The sequence below is a fragment of the Anolis sagrei genome, chromosome 6 (genome assembly GCF_037176765.1).
Source record: "Anolis sagrei isolate rAnoSag1 chromosome 6, rAnoSag1.mat, whole genome shotgun sequence".
NCBI lineage: Eukaryota > Metazoa > Chordata > Lepidosauria > Squamata > Dactyloidae > Anolis > Anolis sagrei.
The window spans coordinates 84,542,223-84,561,650 of NC_090026.1; the positions used below are offsets into that span (position 1 = coordinate 84,542,223).

The 19,428-nt window shown below is 43.9% G+C and overlaps 1 protein-coding gene across 2 annotated transcripts in view; it reads right to left on the minus strand.

Moving 5' to 3' along the window:
* Window positions 1–3,568, minus strand: part of LRRC3B (leucine rich repeat containing 3B) — a 66,167-nt gene extending 62,599 nt beyond the window's left edge. Inside the window, exon 1 of one of the 2 annotated variants that reach the window (XM_060781899.2) lies at window positions 2,719–3,568. The gene's annotated coding sequence lies outside the window, so the exon portion shown is untranslated. Of the gene's footprint in view, window positions 1–2,638 lie in introns of both variants that reach the window. The other variant, XM_060781898.2, reaches the window with a different exon arrangement.
* Window positions 3,569–19,428: the final 15,860 nt, after the last annotated feature.

Sequence of the window (19,428 nt, forward strand, 5' to 3'; positions counted from 1 at the left end):
TCAACAACCCTTAAAACATAAACAGCTGAATATCCTTTACTTTGTGATATTGTCTTTTTGTAAGGTCTTGACTACATCTCTTTCCCTGAGTTAAGCTATTTATTTATTGTGTCAGAAGCGGATTGAAAATACAGCTATAATGTAGAACAAACACACAAACAGAGTTTAAAACTTGGCATTATACTAAATTTCCTCTGACCAGAAGCTGACCACTTCAAGTGTCTCCGGTGTTGCTGTAAGAAGGTCCTCCATTGTGCATGTGGCATATTGCAATTTGAGTTAAGCTAATGCTGGAGAAATGAACGCTTCGTATCATAGAATCATCTAGACTAGAAGGGCCATCCAGTCCAACCCCTTGCTAGACAGGAACAGGAGAACCAAAGCAGCCCAGACAGATGGACATCCACCTTCTGCTTAAAATACTCCAATGAAGGAGACTCCACCACACTCAGAAGCAGCTGAGTGGCTCTTAGGGGCCTTCTACACAGACATATAACCCAGAATATCAAGGCAGAAAATCCCACTAATTCTGCGTTGAATTGGGATATCTGACTCCACACTGCCATATATTCCAGTTCAAAGCAAATATTGTAGGATTTTCTGCCTTGATATTCTGGGTTATATGGCTGAATGGTAGAGCCCTTACTGTCAGAAAGCCTTCGACAATACATTGTCAGAAAGATCTTCCACTTCCCAACTTAAATGTAGTAGATAGATGTCGATTGTTTACCTAAAGCAGGCACGGGCAAACTTTGGCCCTCCAGGTGTTTTGGACTTCAACTTCCACAATTTCTAACAGGCTGTTAGGAATTGTGGGAGTTGAAGTCCAAAACTTGGAGGGCCAAAGTTTGCCCGTGCCTGACCTAAAGGTTGTAGGCGAATAATAGGCAGCTATGGACTTTAGTTTTTCCCTAGGGGGAGGGATCTCTGAACTCATAGCAGATGAAAATATACACAAATACAGCTTTTTGTACTAAGTCTTTGTACTAAGTGGATTTTTTTGGCCTTGATATTTTGGGTTATATGGCTTTGTGGAAGGGCCCTTACTGTCAGGAAGTTCTTCCACTTCCCAACTTAAATGTAGTAGATAGATGTTGATTGTTTACTTAAAGCAGGCACGGGCAAACTTCAGCCCTCCAGGTATTTTGGACTTCAACTCCTAGTGTGATGAGGCCCTATATAGAATTGCTCATACCTGGAGGCCAAAAGCCACTATGCCCACTGTTTCTTTCCTTGTTCTTTCTCAACCTAGGACATTCAGCATCACATATACTTTTGACTTGAGATAAACACCAATTTTGGCCCTCCGGGTCTTTTGGAATTCAACTCCAAATACCTGGAGGGCTGAAGTTTCCCCGTGCCTGACCTAAAGGTTGCAGGTGAATAATGGGCACCTATGGACTTTAGTTTTTCCCAAGAGTGAGGGATCTCTGTGCTCATAGCAGATGAAAATATATAGCTTTTTCTAGTCTACTAAGAATATAGAATTGCTCATATCTGGAGATCAAGAACCATCATGCTCACTGGTTTTTTTCTCCTTGTTCTTTCCCAACCCACAACATTCAGCATCATATATACCTTTGACTTGAGATACACACAAAAAACTTCAGCCCTCCAGGTGTTTTGGACTTCCACAAGGTGTTTTCCTCTAGGTGTTTTGAACTTCCATACCAGCTGTTAGGAATTGTGGGAGCTGAAATCCAAAACACCTGGAGGGCCGGTTTGTTCATGCCTGATCTAAAGGTTGTGGGTGAATAATGGAAACCTATGGACTTTAGTTTTTCCCAAGGGTAAGGGATCTCAGTGTTCATAGCAGATGAAAATACACAATACAGCTCTTTTTAGTCTACTGACTACTTCATCACACTAGAGAATGAATCTACTTTAAATCTGGTTTCTGCCTTCTGCAGAATTATGGAGTTTGTAGTATATTGATTACTTCATCACACTAGAGAATGAATCCACTTTAAATCTGGTTTCTGCCTTCAGCAGAATTATGGGGTTTGTAATCTACTGACTACGTCATCACACTAGAGAATTAATCCACTTTAAATCTGATTTCTGCCTTCTGCAGAATTATGGGGTTTGTAGTATATTGACTACATCATACTAGAGGATTAATCCACTTTAAATCTGGTTTCTGCCTTCTGCAGAATTATGGGGTTTGTAGTCTGACTACTTCATTATACTAGAGAATGAATCCACTTTAAATCTGATGTCTGCCTTCTGCAAAATTATGGGGTTTGTAGTATATAGATTACTTCATCACACTAGAGAATGAATCCACTTTAAATCTGGTTTTTGCCTTCTGCAGAATTATGGGGTTTGTAGTTTAGTGAGGCTGTTAAAAGCTCCTCCCTAAACTACAAACCCCAGAATTCTGCAGGAGGGAGCAACCAGATCTAAAGTGGATTCATTCTCTGGTGTTCTGAGGTCTATAGAGAATTGTTCACATCTTGAGGTCAAGAGCCACCATGCCCACTGTTTTCTCCCCCTATCTTTCCCAACCCACGACATTCAGGATGGCATATACCTTTGAGACACACACTCATACACACACACAAGGGGAAAGGTGGAGACAAGAGAGTCCCTGCTTCCACGCACAGGGAGTTGGGACTCCGGCGGGGAAGGGGCTTACCGGGTGCAGGAGGAAAAGGAAGAGGAGGGCGAAGGCGGCGAGGAATGGAGGGCCAGCTGCGCCTCGCCTTGGCGCCTCACCTGGGAGTCGCCACCGCCGCCGCCGCCGCCTCTGCAGCCCGGAGGAGCGCCCCGGCTGCCATTTGTTGCGCGCCTTTTGCGGGGAGCCGAGGCATGGAGGTCGCGGGTTCCCTCCTTCCCCGGCTCTCAGTGGGGCCGCATCCCCAGGCGAGGCGAGGTTCCCCCGGGCGGCTGGCCGCTCCCTCTCCGCCTCATGGTGCTCAGGCGGCGGCAGGCACGTCCCAATCGCCGCCGCCGCCGCTGCTGCTGTCCCTCGCTAGCCGCGCCTCTGGGCTCCCTCCCGGATGGCGGGCGGGCGGTCAGGACCCGCGCGCGTCCTCCCGCAACCCGGGCGTGGCGGCGCCTTCGCAATACAAGGAGGAGGAGGAGGAGGAAAAGGAGGAAACACGGCTTGGGATATCGCTGGTGGGAAAAACAAAAAAATGACGGGGCGGGGGCCCTCCAAAGCTGCCTCCGAGGAGCGTCGGGGAGCGGCTTTCCCGCCTCGCCTCGCCTGCCTGCCTGCCTCTCTCTCTCTCTCTCTCTCTCTCGTTGAGGCGAGTTTGGGACGTGCGGGCAGAGAAGGCGCGGGTCGGAAACAGTCTGGCGCCTCCCCCGCCCTGGCTGTGCCAAAGGGCCAGCAACACGCCCTTCCCGAGTGGGCATCCCTGCCCTGCCTTGCCTTGCCTTCCCTCCCGCCTTTTGGGAAGCCTCCCGCCATGAAGGGAAAGGGGTGGGATGCATTTTCTCAACACTCCCCCCTCCCTCTTTTTCCTCTCTCTCTCCTTCATTGCTCCGAAATCAGCACTCCCTGTCAGGCACAGGCATGCCTCGGAGCCCTTGTGCTGACTGACAGGTCAGGGGTTCCAATCCGACGAGATTGGGTTGAGCTCCCTCTGTCAGCTCCAGCTCCCCCTGCGGGGACATGAGAGAAGCCTCCCACAGGGATGGTAAAGCATCAAAACATCCGGGCGTCCCCTGGGCAACGTCCTTGCAGACGGCCAATTCTCTCACACCAAAAGTAGGATTGCTGACTGACAGCTCAGCAGCTAGAATCCAGGGACAGCGAGTTGAGCTCCCTCTGTCAGCTCCCGTTCCCCATATACGGACATGAGAGAAGCATCAAATCATCCAGGCGTCCCCTGGGCAACGTCCTTGCAGACGGCCAATTTTCTCACACCAGAAGCGACTTGTAGTCTCTCAAAGTCATCCCAGCACGCAGTCCCTGTCAGGATGTCCATTGGAGTCCCCAATGGCACAATGGGTTAAACCCTTGTGCTGGCAGGACTGCTGATTGACAGATGAGGGGTTGGAATCCGGGGAGAGATTGGAAGAGCGCCCTCTGTCAGCTCCAGCTTCCCATGTGGGGACATGAGAGAAGCTTCCCACAAGGATGGTAAAGCATCAAAACATCCGGGCGTCTCCTGGGCAACGTCCTTGCAGACGGCCAGTTCTCTCACACCAGAAGCGACTTGTAGTTTCTCAAGTCACTCCCGACATGAGAAAAAAAACACTCCCTGTTAGGCTCAGGCTTGCCTTCTGGGCGCCTCAATTCCCCTCCCCAGGAAGGTGAGGAAAGGCTTCTCCTCTTTAGGGCAGCAGGCGAAACCCCTCTCACGCTTGCCTCTGCCGCCCATGTTGGTTTTGTTCTGTTTTTGGGGTGGAGGAAGGTCTCTTTTTTCCTCCCTCCGCTTTCCCACAAACTCCTGTTGCTCTTGCTGCTCAGTCTCCACAGATGGGTTTGGGATCCTACTCAGGGATCCCTTTCCTCTCCTCCTTGCCTTCCATGAGAACGTGTGTGTGCATGGCGAGAAAAGCAAGAACCCTGGAGTCCACACGGCTCACTTTACAAAGAATACAACCACAACTGTTGCTAATCAGTGGTGCAATGGGTTAAACACTTGTGCCGATAGAACGGCTGACTTCTCAGCCGTCAGCGGTACGAATCAGGTCAGCGGTCCGAATCCGAGGAGAGCGGGGTGAGCTCCCTCTGCCAGCTCCAGCTCCCCATGGGAGGATATGAGAAAAGCCTCCCACAAGGATGATAAAGCATAGAACTGCTGACCGAGAGGTCAGCGGTTCGAATCCGAGGAGAGTGGGGTGAGCTCCCTCTGCCAGCTCCAGCTCCCCATGGGAGGATATGAGAAAAGCTCCCCACAAGGATGATAAAACATCAAACATCTGGACTTCCCTTGGGCAACATCCTTGCAGACGGTTCTCTCACACCAAAAGCGACTTGCAGTTTCTCAAGTCATCCTGACACGATAAAAACGCACTCCCTGTCAGGCACAGGCATGCCTTGGAGCCCCTAATGAGACAATGGGTTAAACCCTTGTGACTGACAGGTCAGCTGTTCAAATCCAGGGAGAATGGGTTGAGCTCCCTCTGTCAGCTCCAGCTCCCCATGTGGGGACATGAGAGAAGCCTCCCGCAAGGATGGTAAAGCATCAAAACATCCTGGCGTCCCTTGGGCAACGTACTTGGAGATGGCCAATTCTCTCACACCAGAAGCGACTTGCAATTTCTCAAGTCGCTCCTGACACGAAGAAAACTGTTGCTGATCCAAAGGGGAGGCAGCAAGTGGGGGCTCTTGGCGAGCAAGCAACGCCGTCTCCAGGCGGATTGGTGCCCATCCGGGTTTCAAAGGAAAGGAGAGGAAAAGGAAAAGAAGGATTTAGTCTCCTTCCTTGCAATGTTTTTGTCAGCCCGGTTTGAAAGGCTCTCCCTTCCCCTTGCACCCGCCCTTGCCGTTCCCTCTCCCTGCTTTGCATTTTGGTCAATAAACAGCAACTTCAAGGGATGTATTTGGCGGAAGGGAGGAGGAGGAGGAGGAGAGGATAGCTAGGCAACGGCGCTGTTGTCAATAAGGGACGCTGGCGGGCGCTCCCGCCCTTCCAGGCGCGCACCTTCCCCTTGAGTCCAGGCGCTGCTGGGAGCAAATGCTCTCCGAGGGGCTTGGACGCCTCATTAGAAGGAAAGGGGGTGAAATGAGCGCGCGAGTTCCTGTTAGGAAATGCAACAGGCGGAGATGGCTTCCCCAGGTCGGAGTCTTGCGCCTTCTCCAGGCACGAGCGAGGAGGAGGAGGAGGAGAACAATGGCCACTGAAAGGCGGCCTGCTGAGGGGAGCCGTTGGCGCTTTCCCTGACGCTGCCTTTTAAGGGGCTGAGTGGAAGCCTTCCCCTTTCAAGGGGTCTGCCCCTCTTCAGACATAAACCCGTCATGGAGCTGCATTAGGAAATAATTGGGCGGGGGAAAGGAGGTTGGGTTATTGTACCACCTTGATTAGCATTGGTTAGTTGAAACATTCACACCTAGCTCCGACAGACAAGAGTTATTTGCCCCACCCTGGTCATTCCACAGATATATAAACCCATTTCCCTAGTTCCAGTAGACCTCACTATCTCTGAGGATGCTTGCCATAGATGCAGGTGAAACGTCAGGAAAAAATGCCTCTAGAACATGGCCATATAGCCCGAAAAAACCTACAACAACCCAGTGATTCCGGCCATGAAAGCCTTCAACAATTCATTGAAAAGGGGGTTGCTTTTTTGAGGAGTTAAACATGAGTCAACCATGTCATGCGGCAGCAAAAAAAAGCCAATGGGATTTTGGCCTGCATCAATAGGAGTATAGTGTCTAGATCCAGTGAAGTCATGCTACCCCTCTATTCTGCCTTGGTTAGACCACACCTGGAATATTGTGTCCAATTCTGGACACCACAATTGAAGAGAGATGTTGACAAGCTGGAATGTGTCCAGAGGAGGGTGACTAAAATGATCAAGGGTCTGGAGAACAAGCCCTATGAGGAGCAGCTTAAAGAGCTGAGCATGTTTAGCCTGAAGAAGAGAAGGCGGAGTGGAGACATGATAGACTGGTCCTGGTCAACATCTTTATTAATGACTTAGATGAAGGCTTAGAAGACCTGATCATCAAATTTGCAGATGACATGAAATTGGGAGGGATAACCAATACTCCAGAAGACAAGAGCAGAATTCAAAATGATCTCAACAGATTAGAGAGATGGGCCAAAACTAACAAAATGAAGTTCAACAGTAACAAATGCAAGATACTCTACTTAGGAAGAAAAAAAATGAGATGCAACGATACGGAATGGGGGACACCTGGTTCCACAGCAATACATGTGAAAAAGATCTTGGGGTCCTTGTGGACAACAAGTTAAACATGAACCAACAATGAGTCAACAATGTCATGCGGCAGCAAAAAAAGAACAAGCCCTATGAGGAGTGACTTAAAGAGCTGGGCATGTTTAGCCTAAAGAAGAGAAGGCTGAGAGGAGACATCATAGCCATGTATAAATACATGAGAGGAAATCATAGGGAGGAGGGAGGGAGCTTGTTTTCTGCTTCCCTGGAGACTAGGACACGGAACAATGGCTTCAAACTACAATAAAGGAGATTCCATCTGAACATTAGGAAGAACTTCCTGACTGTGAGAGCTGTTTAGCAGTGGAACTCTCTGCCCTGGAGTGTAGTGGAGGCTCCTTCTTTGGAAGCTTTTAAACAGAGGCTGGATGACCATCTGTCGATGGTGTTTTGAATGCAATTTTCCTGCTTCTTGGCAGAGGGTTGGACTAGATGGCCCATGAGATCTCTTCCAACTCTATGATTCTAAGTCTGAGGTAACTCAGTCCCTGGATGGGAACCCCCCTGGTAGAACATGACCTTGCAACAAAACATCCAAGCTCAAGTGAATACATTCGTTCACACATTCCTCTTAGCAGATATGAGTACTGCATTTTATCACATTGCGATATACAGGTAGCCCCCAAGTTACAAACAGGATCCCTTCTGTAGGTTTGTTCTGAATTTGTCTGTAAGTCAAAACAGGTACATTTTTGAAGTGTAACTCCTGCCAAATATATATGCATTAGCTTTGGATACCAGAGGGAAGGGTGAATATCCCTGTAGTGTTTGTTTTGTCCTTGTTCAGAAGATTTCACCTCACTTTCTGTCCCTGTGATAATTGGGTTGTGAAAAAAATGGCTTGTTGTGGAAACCATGATTGGTGCTAAAGCTTCAGTGGAGATATTTTTCCCCACCAGCTGCCTCATCCACTAGAGCAGTGTATCTAAACCTGTGGATCCCCCAGATGTTTTGGCCTCCAACTCCTAGAAATCCTAACAGTTGGTAAACTGGCTGGGATTTCTGGGAGCTGTGGGCCAAAACACTTGGGGACCCACAGGTTGAGAACCACTGCACTAAATCTGGTTGCTGCCTCCTGCAGCAGGTTTGCAGTTTAGTGAGACCCAGGACCTGCCTGGCCGAGCATTTTAAAGGCTTTTCCCCTAAGCTACAAGCCCCAGAATACTACAGGAGGTAGCAACTGGATTTTAAGTGGAGCCATGCTCTAGTGTGATGAGGGATAACTCTTTCAGGAGCAATTTTCCCTTCCAAGCGTAGATTTCTCTCACTCCCCCCCCCCCCCCCCCCAATCACCTTCTTAAGGATGTTTGTAACTCGGGAACTGTCTGTGTTCCCTTTCTGAGATCCCTTGACAGTGATTCCAAACATGATTTTCGTTCCATCCTGTCAGTAACCTGTTGGAATCTACAAAATATTGTCTACAAAATATTGCAGAAATGAAGTAATTACACACTGGATTCTAATAGTGCTTTTGAAAGTGTGATACGGTTCTGAGGTGCTGTTTTTACATGAGATCATAAAATCGGTTTCTATCCAATCAACTAGAATCTTACAAAAATAGTAGCTCAACACTTCCAGGCTACATCGGTTTGTAATATTAACCAAACAAAGAAAGGAAAGGAAAGGAAAGGGGAAAAAAGTGATGTAGGGAGACATTGAAATGGCCAGCTTTCTATGGTAGGATGAGTCAACACACAGTATTTTCTAATCATAAGAATTGGGTGTGATGGATCAGAATACAACTTGTCTACAGTATGCATCCAGTACTAAAACATACAAGATTCATACTGATATAAATGGAATATATAACAATGTGATAAGGTCCTTGTCAGGGTTTATGTTTAAAATTGAGATTATTAGTCTATGTGCTAAATTAGTGTGTCCCAAAGTCTGTTATTTCAGGTGTTTCAGCCTTCACCCCCCCCCCCCCCAAGAACCTTTGATTATTGGTCAAAACAGCTGAGGTGCCTTGGAGTTGAAGTCCAAAACACCAGAAGGACCATGAGTTTGAAAAACACTGACCTGAATAGATTTTGAAACCCTTGAATTATTCACTCAATTAGAATTCTAGAGACTAAAGTTTATTTACCTTATTTATACCCCACCTTTCTCTACCCCAAAAGGTACTCCAAGTGGCTTACATATAGGCAATTATTCATTGCCTTAAAACACCACTGAACCGCTGCTCTGTGGCGTCAGGCAGATCACACTCTCTCAGCCTCAAGATATAAGTCACAAATGACTTGAGGGTAGACTACACTACACTCACCCAGTCCAAAGTGTTGGCATAAAAATTGAAAAGCATGGAAAGAAAAAGAAAATACAACACAGCTGTGTCTATTGAAAAAAAACACACTTGAAATTAAAAAAATAATAATAGAGCAATGACCAATCTCGATAAAATAGCGAAGAGTTGAGACATCACACTGGCAAGGAAGATCTGCATAGTTAAAGCAATGGTATTCCCCGTAGTCCCATACGGATGTGAGAGCTGGACCATAAGGAAGAGCAAAGGAAGATGGATGCTTTTGAACTGTGGTGTTGGAGGAAATTTCTGAGAGTGTCTTGGACCGCCAGAAGATCCAACCAGTCCATACTTCAGGAAATAAAACCTGCTCATTGGAGGGAAGGATATTAGAGGCAAAGATGAAGTACTTTGCCCACATCATGAGAAGACAGGAAAGCTTAGAGAAGACAATGATGCTGGGGAAAATGGAAGGAAAAAGAAAGAGGGGCCGACCAAGGGCAAGATGGATGGATGGCATCCTTGAAGTCACTGGATTGACCTTGAAGGAGCTGGGGGTGGTAATGGCTGACAAGGAGCTCTGGCATGGGCTGGTCCATGAGGTCACAAAGAGTCAGAAATGACTGAATGAATGAACAACAACAAATAGGGTAAATTCATGGAGTTTATAGGGTAGTAAAACTCTGACTCTCCAGATGTTCTTGGACTTTGCCTTCCCGACTTGATCATACAGACTGAGGCTGCTGGGAGTTGGGATCCAACATCTGGAGGTCCAAAGAACTGTGAGAACATTATGATATCTGATTCCTGAAGTCAACCTGTCCTTACTTTGCAGACCCCTCTTTCTGATGTCTGACATTTTAGGGGAAAAGGCCTTGGAATGCCAGGTCAGCCACAGTCTGTGCTTCTGGAGGAAAAACTTTGCACCTACCTGTCTTTCATCAATTTTTCCCTTCACCTCAAGTACAGTTTATTCAACTTGTTTGGGTTAAAAATCAAGAGGAATGATTCATTGATTGATTTCAGTAAATGTAGAGGCTAGCATTACAATTAGCTGATGACAACAGCAGCATTTGGGCAGATGCAGATTTTCTGATTCTCATAATGAAAGTTACAATGAAGTCCAGGTTATAGACTAGTTCTATTATTTTGGATACAGTTGTACTCTATGGAAAGTATATTCTTTCCTTATGTTGTACAGATAGCAGGCGGCTGAGAATAGCTAGCATGCTCTTGGCACATTAATTCAGACCCCAGTATGTTCATTTCTTCTAGGGTAAATTGAAGGGCACAGAAGACTTCTGGAAGTGTGACTGGGCCAAGATAGACACATGCTGCTTCCTTAATGAAACATGGATTTTGTACTCCAATCCCATGGGACACAATCAACAGTGATGTCCAAGCATCACAGCCAGAGCAAAAGCAACTGAGTGCTGTCCAGGGTACTGAACTTAACTCTTTTCAGGGTGCTCTGTCCAGGGCACAGTCAGTCCTTCATATCCATAGGTTCAAACATCCATGGCTAGAAAAATATCCCACTCCCTCCAAAAAATAGGAAAATCCTACTAGAAAACCTCATTTTGCCATTTTATATAATGGACACAATTTTACTATGCCATGAGACTTCAGCATCCAGGGATTTGGGTATCTCCTGTGGGTCCCCAGCGGATACTGTATTTGCATAAGGTAAAGAAGTCAAATTGTTATATAATTTCCAGGGAATCATTTGCACCTTACAATATTGCCTATGAAGTTATTCTCTTCCTTATTGTCAGGAGAAGCAATCACATGGCATCTAAAGCTTTGTATGCTTAAATACTTGCATGCATAAGTATACAAGTAATTGTTATTCATCAGATCAGTCTAGTTTCCAAATACTAGCAAACATGGAATATTAAAACTGAAGGCTACTGTCAACAATAAGATAACTATTAGATTCAGTTTCAAAACAAAATGGCTGTTGTTTTACTATTCAGAAAGGGTAACCTTTTGAAAAGCAAGTTGTCCTATCAGGAACTAATGCAATACTCTCTAGGAACCAATTCATGTGGTGGGAAAATAATTACTGTAAACTTATTAAATGAGGTATGATAGTGATCCAGAGAGAAATTAAACTTAGCATACTAAATATTTGCAGGATAATATTTAAATAAATATATTTTATCAAGATGAATATACAGTCCTGTGATAAAAGGGCATTCTTCTATCACATTTACAGTGGGGGGCGGGGGGTATTTATTCAGATACCAATTGTACACGTTCTCCCACTTAAAAAGATGAGAAAGTCCTGTAATTGACATCATAGGTAGACCTCAACTATGAGAGACAACATGAGAAAACACATCCAGAAAATCACATTGTCTGATTTTTAATGAATGTATTTGCAAATTACTTTTTTTTTTTTTTTGCCCACTGTATGTTACCAAACTCAAGCTGAAGATCAATCCCGACAAGACAGAGGTCCTCCTGGTCAATCGTAAACCGGATCGGGGTATAGGATGGCAACCTGTGCTGGACGGGGTTACACTCCCCCTGAAGTCAGAGGTCCGCAGCTTGGGAGTCCTCTTGGATTCATCACTTACGCTTGAGGCTCAGGTGTCGGCGGTGTCCAGGAGGGCTTTTGCACAACTAAGACTCATGCACCAGCTGCAACCGTACCTCGCAAAGGTTGATTTGGCCGGGGTGATCCATGCCTTGGTCACCTCTAGATTGGATTACTGTAATGCGCTCTACGTGGGCTGCCCTTGAAAATGACTCAGAAATTCCAACTGGTTCAACGGGCGGCAGCCAGGATGTTAACTGGCGCTCCTTACAGAGAGAGGTCAATCCTCCTGTTTAAGGAGCTCCACTGGCTGCCGTTTACCTACCGAACCCAATTCAAGGTGCAGGTGCTTATCTACAAAGCCCTAAACGGTTTGGGACCTGCCTACCTGCGTGACCGCATCTCCGTTTGTGAACCCACGCGCTCCCTTCGTTCATCCGGAGAGGCCCTGCTCGCAATCCCACCTGCGTCACAGGCGCGTTTGGTGGGGATGAGGGACAGGGCCTTCTCTGTGGTTGCCCCCTGACTTTGGAACACCCTCCCCAAAGACATTAGACTAGCACCCACATTGGCAGTCTTTAGGAAGAACTTGAAGACCTGGCTATTCCGATGTACCTTTCCAGAATAGGATAACCCCAAGCACTATGTCCCAGAAGCACTTTATTAGAGTTTAAGACTCTCTTCACATTGCATTTGCCCAGAATTCCAACATACCACATCTCACACCCAGCACTTTTTAATCTGTACCCATCATTGGCCCGGCCCTGGTTTTATTGCGTAATAGTGTAATGTTTTGTTATTGCTTATGTTTTTAATTTGCTTTGTATCATATTGTTATTGTCTGTTGTTGTGTTGAGGCCTTGGCCTTTGGAAGCCGCATCAAGTCCTTCGGGAGATGCTAGCGGGGTACAAATAAAGTTTAATAATAATAATAATAAGATGAAGTTGTGCTATACTAACAGGAATTGTGAGAAATAATGGAATCAGATGTACTCCAGTTAACTCTGATATCCATTAAACAAAACTACTAACATGTAATGAGCATCAGAGCAGTGGTGTGTAGCAGCCTAGATCTTGTTAGACTATTTATCTTGCACAACCTAAATACTAGTTTTGCCAGGTTCTTTTCACTTTAACTAAGCAACTTAATCTCCTCCTTTCAAAACACTATGGGACTTCAGCATCTTGCACCACAGAACCATAACTGTGTAGCCCTTTGATATGAATTCTAGACTGTGTTATTCATATTTCCATGACAATTCTCAAATGTGGAAACTAAATGATACAGGGAATCCTAACACTAGCTGCCATTGACTTCTCAGGAAGAAATTTGTATGGCTACAGTAGAGGTGGATTTTTGCTTGGAGACAAAAGGTTGGCCCCATCTTTACAATGTATCTGAGAAAGCACAGGGATGGCCTCCTGGCTCAACCACTCCACACATTTTTAGTATCTGCAATTGGTCCCCCCCCCCCCCCTTCCATCAGACAACATTAGCCAGCCTGCATTTAGAAATAATAGTGATTTAGCGCTCACTTCAAAAATGACTTGGAGCATTCCATTCAAATGGCTCGACAATATCAGTGAAGAACAGACCCCTACCTCTTTTGGGCTCTAAATTTATCTGGCCTTAACCAATGCTTACATTGTCATTTTCTATCAAAAATCATGGAAGATGTGGTCACCGTGATCCCAATAGAAAGAAATATTGTGTTGTCAAAGGCTTACATGGCTGGAGATACAGCATGCCTGGGAAGTTTCCAGTAAATTAAAATGTAGCAACCAATGGACATAATTATGATTCTGGTTCCCGCAGAGGGGGAAGCAGGCCCTCAACATGCGATAGCTAAAAGGGCAATATTTTAAAAGAGTCTGTCATTAAGTTTTGCTTGGTTTTCTCCTGTTAACGGCAAAGGAAGTGATTAATTTTATAAGAAAAAGTAAATCATTTCCTATATTACTGATGGGCATTTTTGCTTAAAAAACAAATTCCCCAGGATGTTACACATTTAAATCTCAGTTTAATAAGTCATGAGGATATATATGCATGAGCGCTATGCACCCACATGTGGCCACTTTGCTCCCATTTTGCTCCTCTCTTCATGTAAATGAGTAAACAAGCCAGGAAACTATAATTAATTATGACTGCAAGTCAAAATCATAGCTATGAAAACATAACCTAGGGTTACTCATTCATAAATAATTTGTATTCAGGATATCTATGCAGTCAATAGTATAAGGAATATGTAAGGATTGCAGAAGTTCTTGACCTACATTGCCTACTACAACTGATGAGGGTCTGTTCACCTGTCAATTGGGATGCAATAAAGTGATGTTTCTACCGTTCTCCTGTAAGCGATCTCAGATGTAAGGAGAAATTGCAACAGGGATCCTGCTTCTGATTATTGCACCAAAGACTGCTCACAGTAGCGGGTGGAAATGCAAGTCACGCTTGACTGAAAACAGGCATCTGTCACTCACAATAACTTCTGCCCAGTAAAAAAAAAAGGGAGGGGGGAGGATCAAGCCAGGTGACAATAGTCAGTCAAGTATATGTTAAGTAGCTGATATAGATCCTTTACTAAGTATACTGCTATAGACTCCCAAGCCAGACTGAATGCCTGGATGAAGCTTTCCTGGAATACGCAGCCATACATACAAAAGGAAAAAAATATAGTAGTAATGGGAGAGTTCAACTATTCTAATATTCGTTGGAAGTCAAACTCCGGTGAGAATACATGTTCCAACAAATTCTTGACTTAGCTTGTAGAGAAATTCTTGGTCCAGAAGGTGGAAGAGGCAACAAGGTAATCTGCTATTTAAGATATGATCCTAACCATCCATTATGACCTGGTTAGTGGGATGGAAATGGTGGGATCCTTAGGTTGGAGTGACCATGTTCTCCTGGAGTTTGCTATACAATGGAAAGGAGAAGCCAGGTATAATCAGACACATATTCTATATTTTAAGAAAGAGATTTGAGTAAACTGTGGGAAATAGTGGGTGTAATCAGGAATGGTCAAGAATATTAGTGAAGGGAGTTCATAATTGATGAACATTTCTTAAAGCGAGTAAAGGCACAAATTCAAATGGTTTCAATAAAGAGGAAAATAGCCAGTATGTCTAGGGATAAAGTTAGAAATATTAAAGCACAGAATGAACTCAGGCTTACTAGAGAGGTTACAAACAACTAGGGCTTTTTTTTGTTATGTCTGTAACAAAAGGAAGAACAAGGCAATGACAGGGCCACTGAGTGGAAAAAATGGTGCTATGCTAACAAGGGGATAGAAAAAAGGCAGAACTACTCAACACCTTCTTTGCATCGTCTTCTCCAAAAAGGAAAGTAGTGCTCAGCTTAGGAAAAATGAAGCAAATGATGCACTAGGAGAAAGTCAGTCCAAAAAAGTAGTACATGAATACCTGGCTACTCTAAATGAATTCAAGTCTCCAATAGATTAATTATGCTCAAGAGTATTACAAGAACTGACAGAAGAAACCACAGAACCACTATTAATAATTCTTGATAATTCTTGGAGAACAGGAGAAATCCCAGCAGACTAGAGATGAATAAATGTTGCCTTCATCTTCAAAAGGGGGTAAAAAGAAGACCCAAACCAGTATCATCCAGGCAGCCTGGCATCAATACCAGGAAAGATTCTAAAGCAGATTGTTAAACAGTATTTAAACACTTAGGAGTGCAGTGACTATTAAAGGTCAATGTGGGTTCCTCACAAATCACCCAGATTAATCATATTTCTTTTTTGTTATAGTGACAAGCTTGGTAGATAAAGTGGATGCTGTGGAGGTAGGATACCTGAATTCAGTAAGGCCTTTGACAAGGTCTCCCATGATTTTTTTTCAAAAAAGAATCTCTAATCCCAGAGATATAAGTCTTTGCTCAGAGGTACAGTGCACACACTGCATACAGAAGGACCCAGGCTCAACCTTTGCCATCTCCAAACAGGACTGAGAAAGCTGCTGCCACATAGCTAGATGTAAAGGTCAGAATATATATAAATATAACAGTTTCCTCTGAGGCTTGCGTGAACAATCTAATCAACTGCATCCTATAAGCTACACTTTTCTAGTAAACGAATAGTGGTATCTGTGTTAGAGACTTGTGACAGACAAATAGAAATGCCATGCTTTCCATGTCTGGCATGTTTATCTACTTAAATTTATCACATATGCCAGTAGCAAAATCAGTTCCCTTGACTGTTGATGTTTCCATAACTGAAACAGCATCTTCCATGCAGAAAAGACAGGCACCAGCAGACTTGGGGGGGGGGGGGTGTTGACGTTTGAAAAATATATAAATAGTTTTGAGGGGAAAGCAAAGATAGAGGGAAGACACTGAACTGTGGACTAAGCATCCTATCTAAACATGGGGAGCTGTGTCACTCCTGGACAAGATACAGGAAACCTGGAAAACCAAAGCAGGGGTCTGGAATAGATAAACCTAAAACTTAACCTGAAGCACTTGACACTTATTTTGTTTTTTTCCAGGTCCCATTTATTACCAACAATCTGGAGGTCCATTGTTGTCCAATGACTATATCTCATTGAGGCAGGCAAACTGGTATTGCACCTGGATTGTTCACCTTTCATGATGATCCATATTGCATGATGCATCCCGCTATCTCTCCTTTCCATGGTTCTCTCATCTCTCGCTGTTGACAGAGAACTATTTATAGTTTCCATCCCATGACATTCCTAGGTGTGATGTGGCCCTTCCACTTCTGTGCCAGCAATAAGTGACATCAGGAGATGGGATTGTCCTCCTTGACCCTCTCCACCCACTCTCTCACTGTTCCCAAGCTAAGTGTTTCTCTTTTATTTTATATTTGCCCCTTTGCTGTTTTTAAATGCTGCAGTTGTGTAATTATGCTAAAAGTAAAAAAAAAAAACAAACATCAGTAGTGCAGAAAGGCAAGGTTTTGAGGATGTGCAGAAGTGCAATCACAGTACTATAAATTGCTGAATATGTGCAATTTCACTAATGAAGAGAGGTGAAATTGCATGGGTTGTATCTTCTATCAATAACAACACAGTTGTCCTGGAATAGCGAGTTTGTGTGATAAAGTCCTTTAAATACCTGAAAGCCATTTCTTGTGGGAGAGATGCCTTTAGAATTGCCAGCCTGCACTGCCAAATGGAAAAGGAAGAGACATGGCTTTGTCAGTCTGTCAGTCAGCATTGTGGTTGTTCTGGGACTTGACTGCAAGCCTGATCAAAAAAGATAACTCCACTGAGGGTTCATAACAGAAACTATCCATATATGTGCACAGACTATGATGTGTTTGCTGAAACTCTGGGTTTTACTTAAGCAAATGTCTCCTATTTTGTGTTAAAAATTAATTTTTGTTGGATGTGAGAGAGCAGCATGATCTTTTAACCAGAGGAACCAGTTGCAGTTTTTCAGGCCACATTTCTGAAAATAAATGTTTGCAAGGTATTGCTCATTATCACATGAAGCAAGAATGCAATTTTTTTCTATTGTTAGAAATAAAAATTGAGCATACATTTAAAAGCGTATGTTTAATGGATCAAAAGAAGGTCACCAGGCTTCCTCCACAGTGTAACGAGAAGCAGTAGTATGCACTGACCCTGTTACATACACTTATAAGAAAAGAAAAGAAAGGCCTAGAGCAAATTTCCTAGCTGTAAATTTATATCAAGATCATGCTAATTAGTATTTATAAATATTTAAGGATCAGTCATGAAACTTATGCACACTATAACTGTCTGCAGGTATTCTGATCCACTAAAATATACAGGAAGCTGTGTTGATGATATCAGATCCATAAAGATGAATAAATATTAATTAAATTATTCCATGGGGTAATTAGGAAACTAAGTAGTGTAGGTCATTCATTTCAGTCACCTTGATTTTCATAACTTTGTGTGTAGAAGTCAGAAAATATGGTCCATGCCTCCAATCTGTGAAGAGACGCCAAATGACCTTCTCTCAAGCCATTAAATGGATATTCCTTTTTAATAGAGGATGAATCTGTTCATTTCTAATAGTGCTATAAAATTCATATGCTAGTGGGTATATTAATGACTTGAATTTTCCTACTGGCATGCCTATGCTGAAAAAAATCCTATTGATTTTAGTGAAATTGAGACTAGGTTTGATGAAAACAATCTAGGCCAAAATCTTTGTTTATGTGAGGAAAAACTGGTGGCCTGCATGGGATGTAATTAAACTCATGGATAGAGCACATCACAGTGGTGAAAAAAACACTGGCATTCATGCACACCCATCTACTCATCTCCCAGATTTTAAATTTGGAGAGTGCTCTTTTTCTTCTGTATATATTTGCTGTGCAAAACTCCTACTGTGTGCATTCACTTTTTAAAATATGTACAGTATGAACCCTATATTCATGGGGAATATGATCCAGACTTAATGTGGAACCCTATTATTTTCAAAGTGGTTAATGATGGAGGTACCAAGAAAAAGATAGAGTTTAAACAGGAGGCAGGTATGTAGCCTCCTGTCATGGTGGTCCGCAAGAAGGCCTTACTGGTACATTATTTAAACTGTTATGTTTCTTCATATCATGATCTGATCACCATGCTCAATATATCCCATATGCATGGGGGTATTGGGATAACGATACAAAAGGTTTGCTAGGGTAGACCCTCTTTCACTCAGACTCAGCCCCCTCCCCCCGAAAACTCAGCTTCTCCCGAAACAAAATCCTGGCTACGAGCCTGACAGGAGGCCTTAAGTAAAGAAGTAAAACCATTAATAAGTGAAATTATGTATGTTGGTTCAACCTGTGTTTTTAATATTTACATATTTCCTTTAAATAACCTGCATCTTTTTGAAGAGGATTAAGATAACGTAAGGGACCCAGCATGTTGTAGTGATCTGAGAGTTGCACTATGATTATGGAGAACCGGATTGGAATTCCCACTTAGTCATGAAAACCACTGTGTGACCTTGGGCAAGTCACACCCACTCAGCCTCAGAGGAAGGCAATAGCAAGCTCTTTTGAACATATTTTGCCACAAAAAACTCTGTGATAGTGGGTTGCTGTGAGTTTTCTGAGCTGTATGGCCATGTTCCAGAAGCATTCTCTCCTGACGTTTCACCCACATCTATGACAGGCATCCTCAGAGGTGTGAGGTCTGTTGGAAACTAGGAAAATTGGGTTTACATATATGTGGAATGTCCAGGGTGGGAGAAAGAACTCTCGTCTGTTTGAGGCAAGTGTGAATGTTGCAATTGACCATCTTGATTAACATTTAATGGACTTGTAGTTTCAAAGCCTGGCTGGTTGCTGCCTGGGGGAATCCTTTGTTGGGAGGTGTTAGCTGGCCCTGATTGATTCCTATCTGGATTTTCCCTGTTTTTTGAGTGTTGCTCTTTATTTACTATTATGATTTTAGAGTTTTTTTTAATACTAGTAGCTAGATTTTTGTTCATTTTCATAGTTTCCTCCTTTCTGTTGCAATTGTCCACATGGTTGTGGATTTCAGTGACTTCTCTGTGTAGCCTGACATGGTAGTTGTTAGAGTGGTCCAGCATTCCTATGTTCTCAAATAATATGCTGTGTCCAGGTTGGTTCATCAGGTGCTTTGCTGTGACTGACTTCTCTGGTTGAATTAGTCTGCAGTGCCTTTCATGTTCCTTGATTCGTGTTTGGGTGCTGCATTTGGTGGTCCCTATGTAGACTTGTCCACAGCTGTATGGTATACAGTAGACTCCTGCAGAGGTGAGAGGATCCCTCTTGTCCTTTGCTGAATGAAGCATTTGTTGGATTTTCTT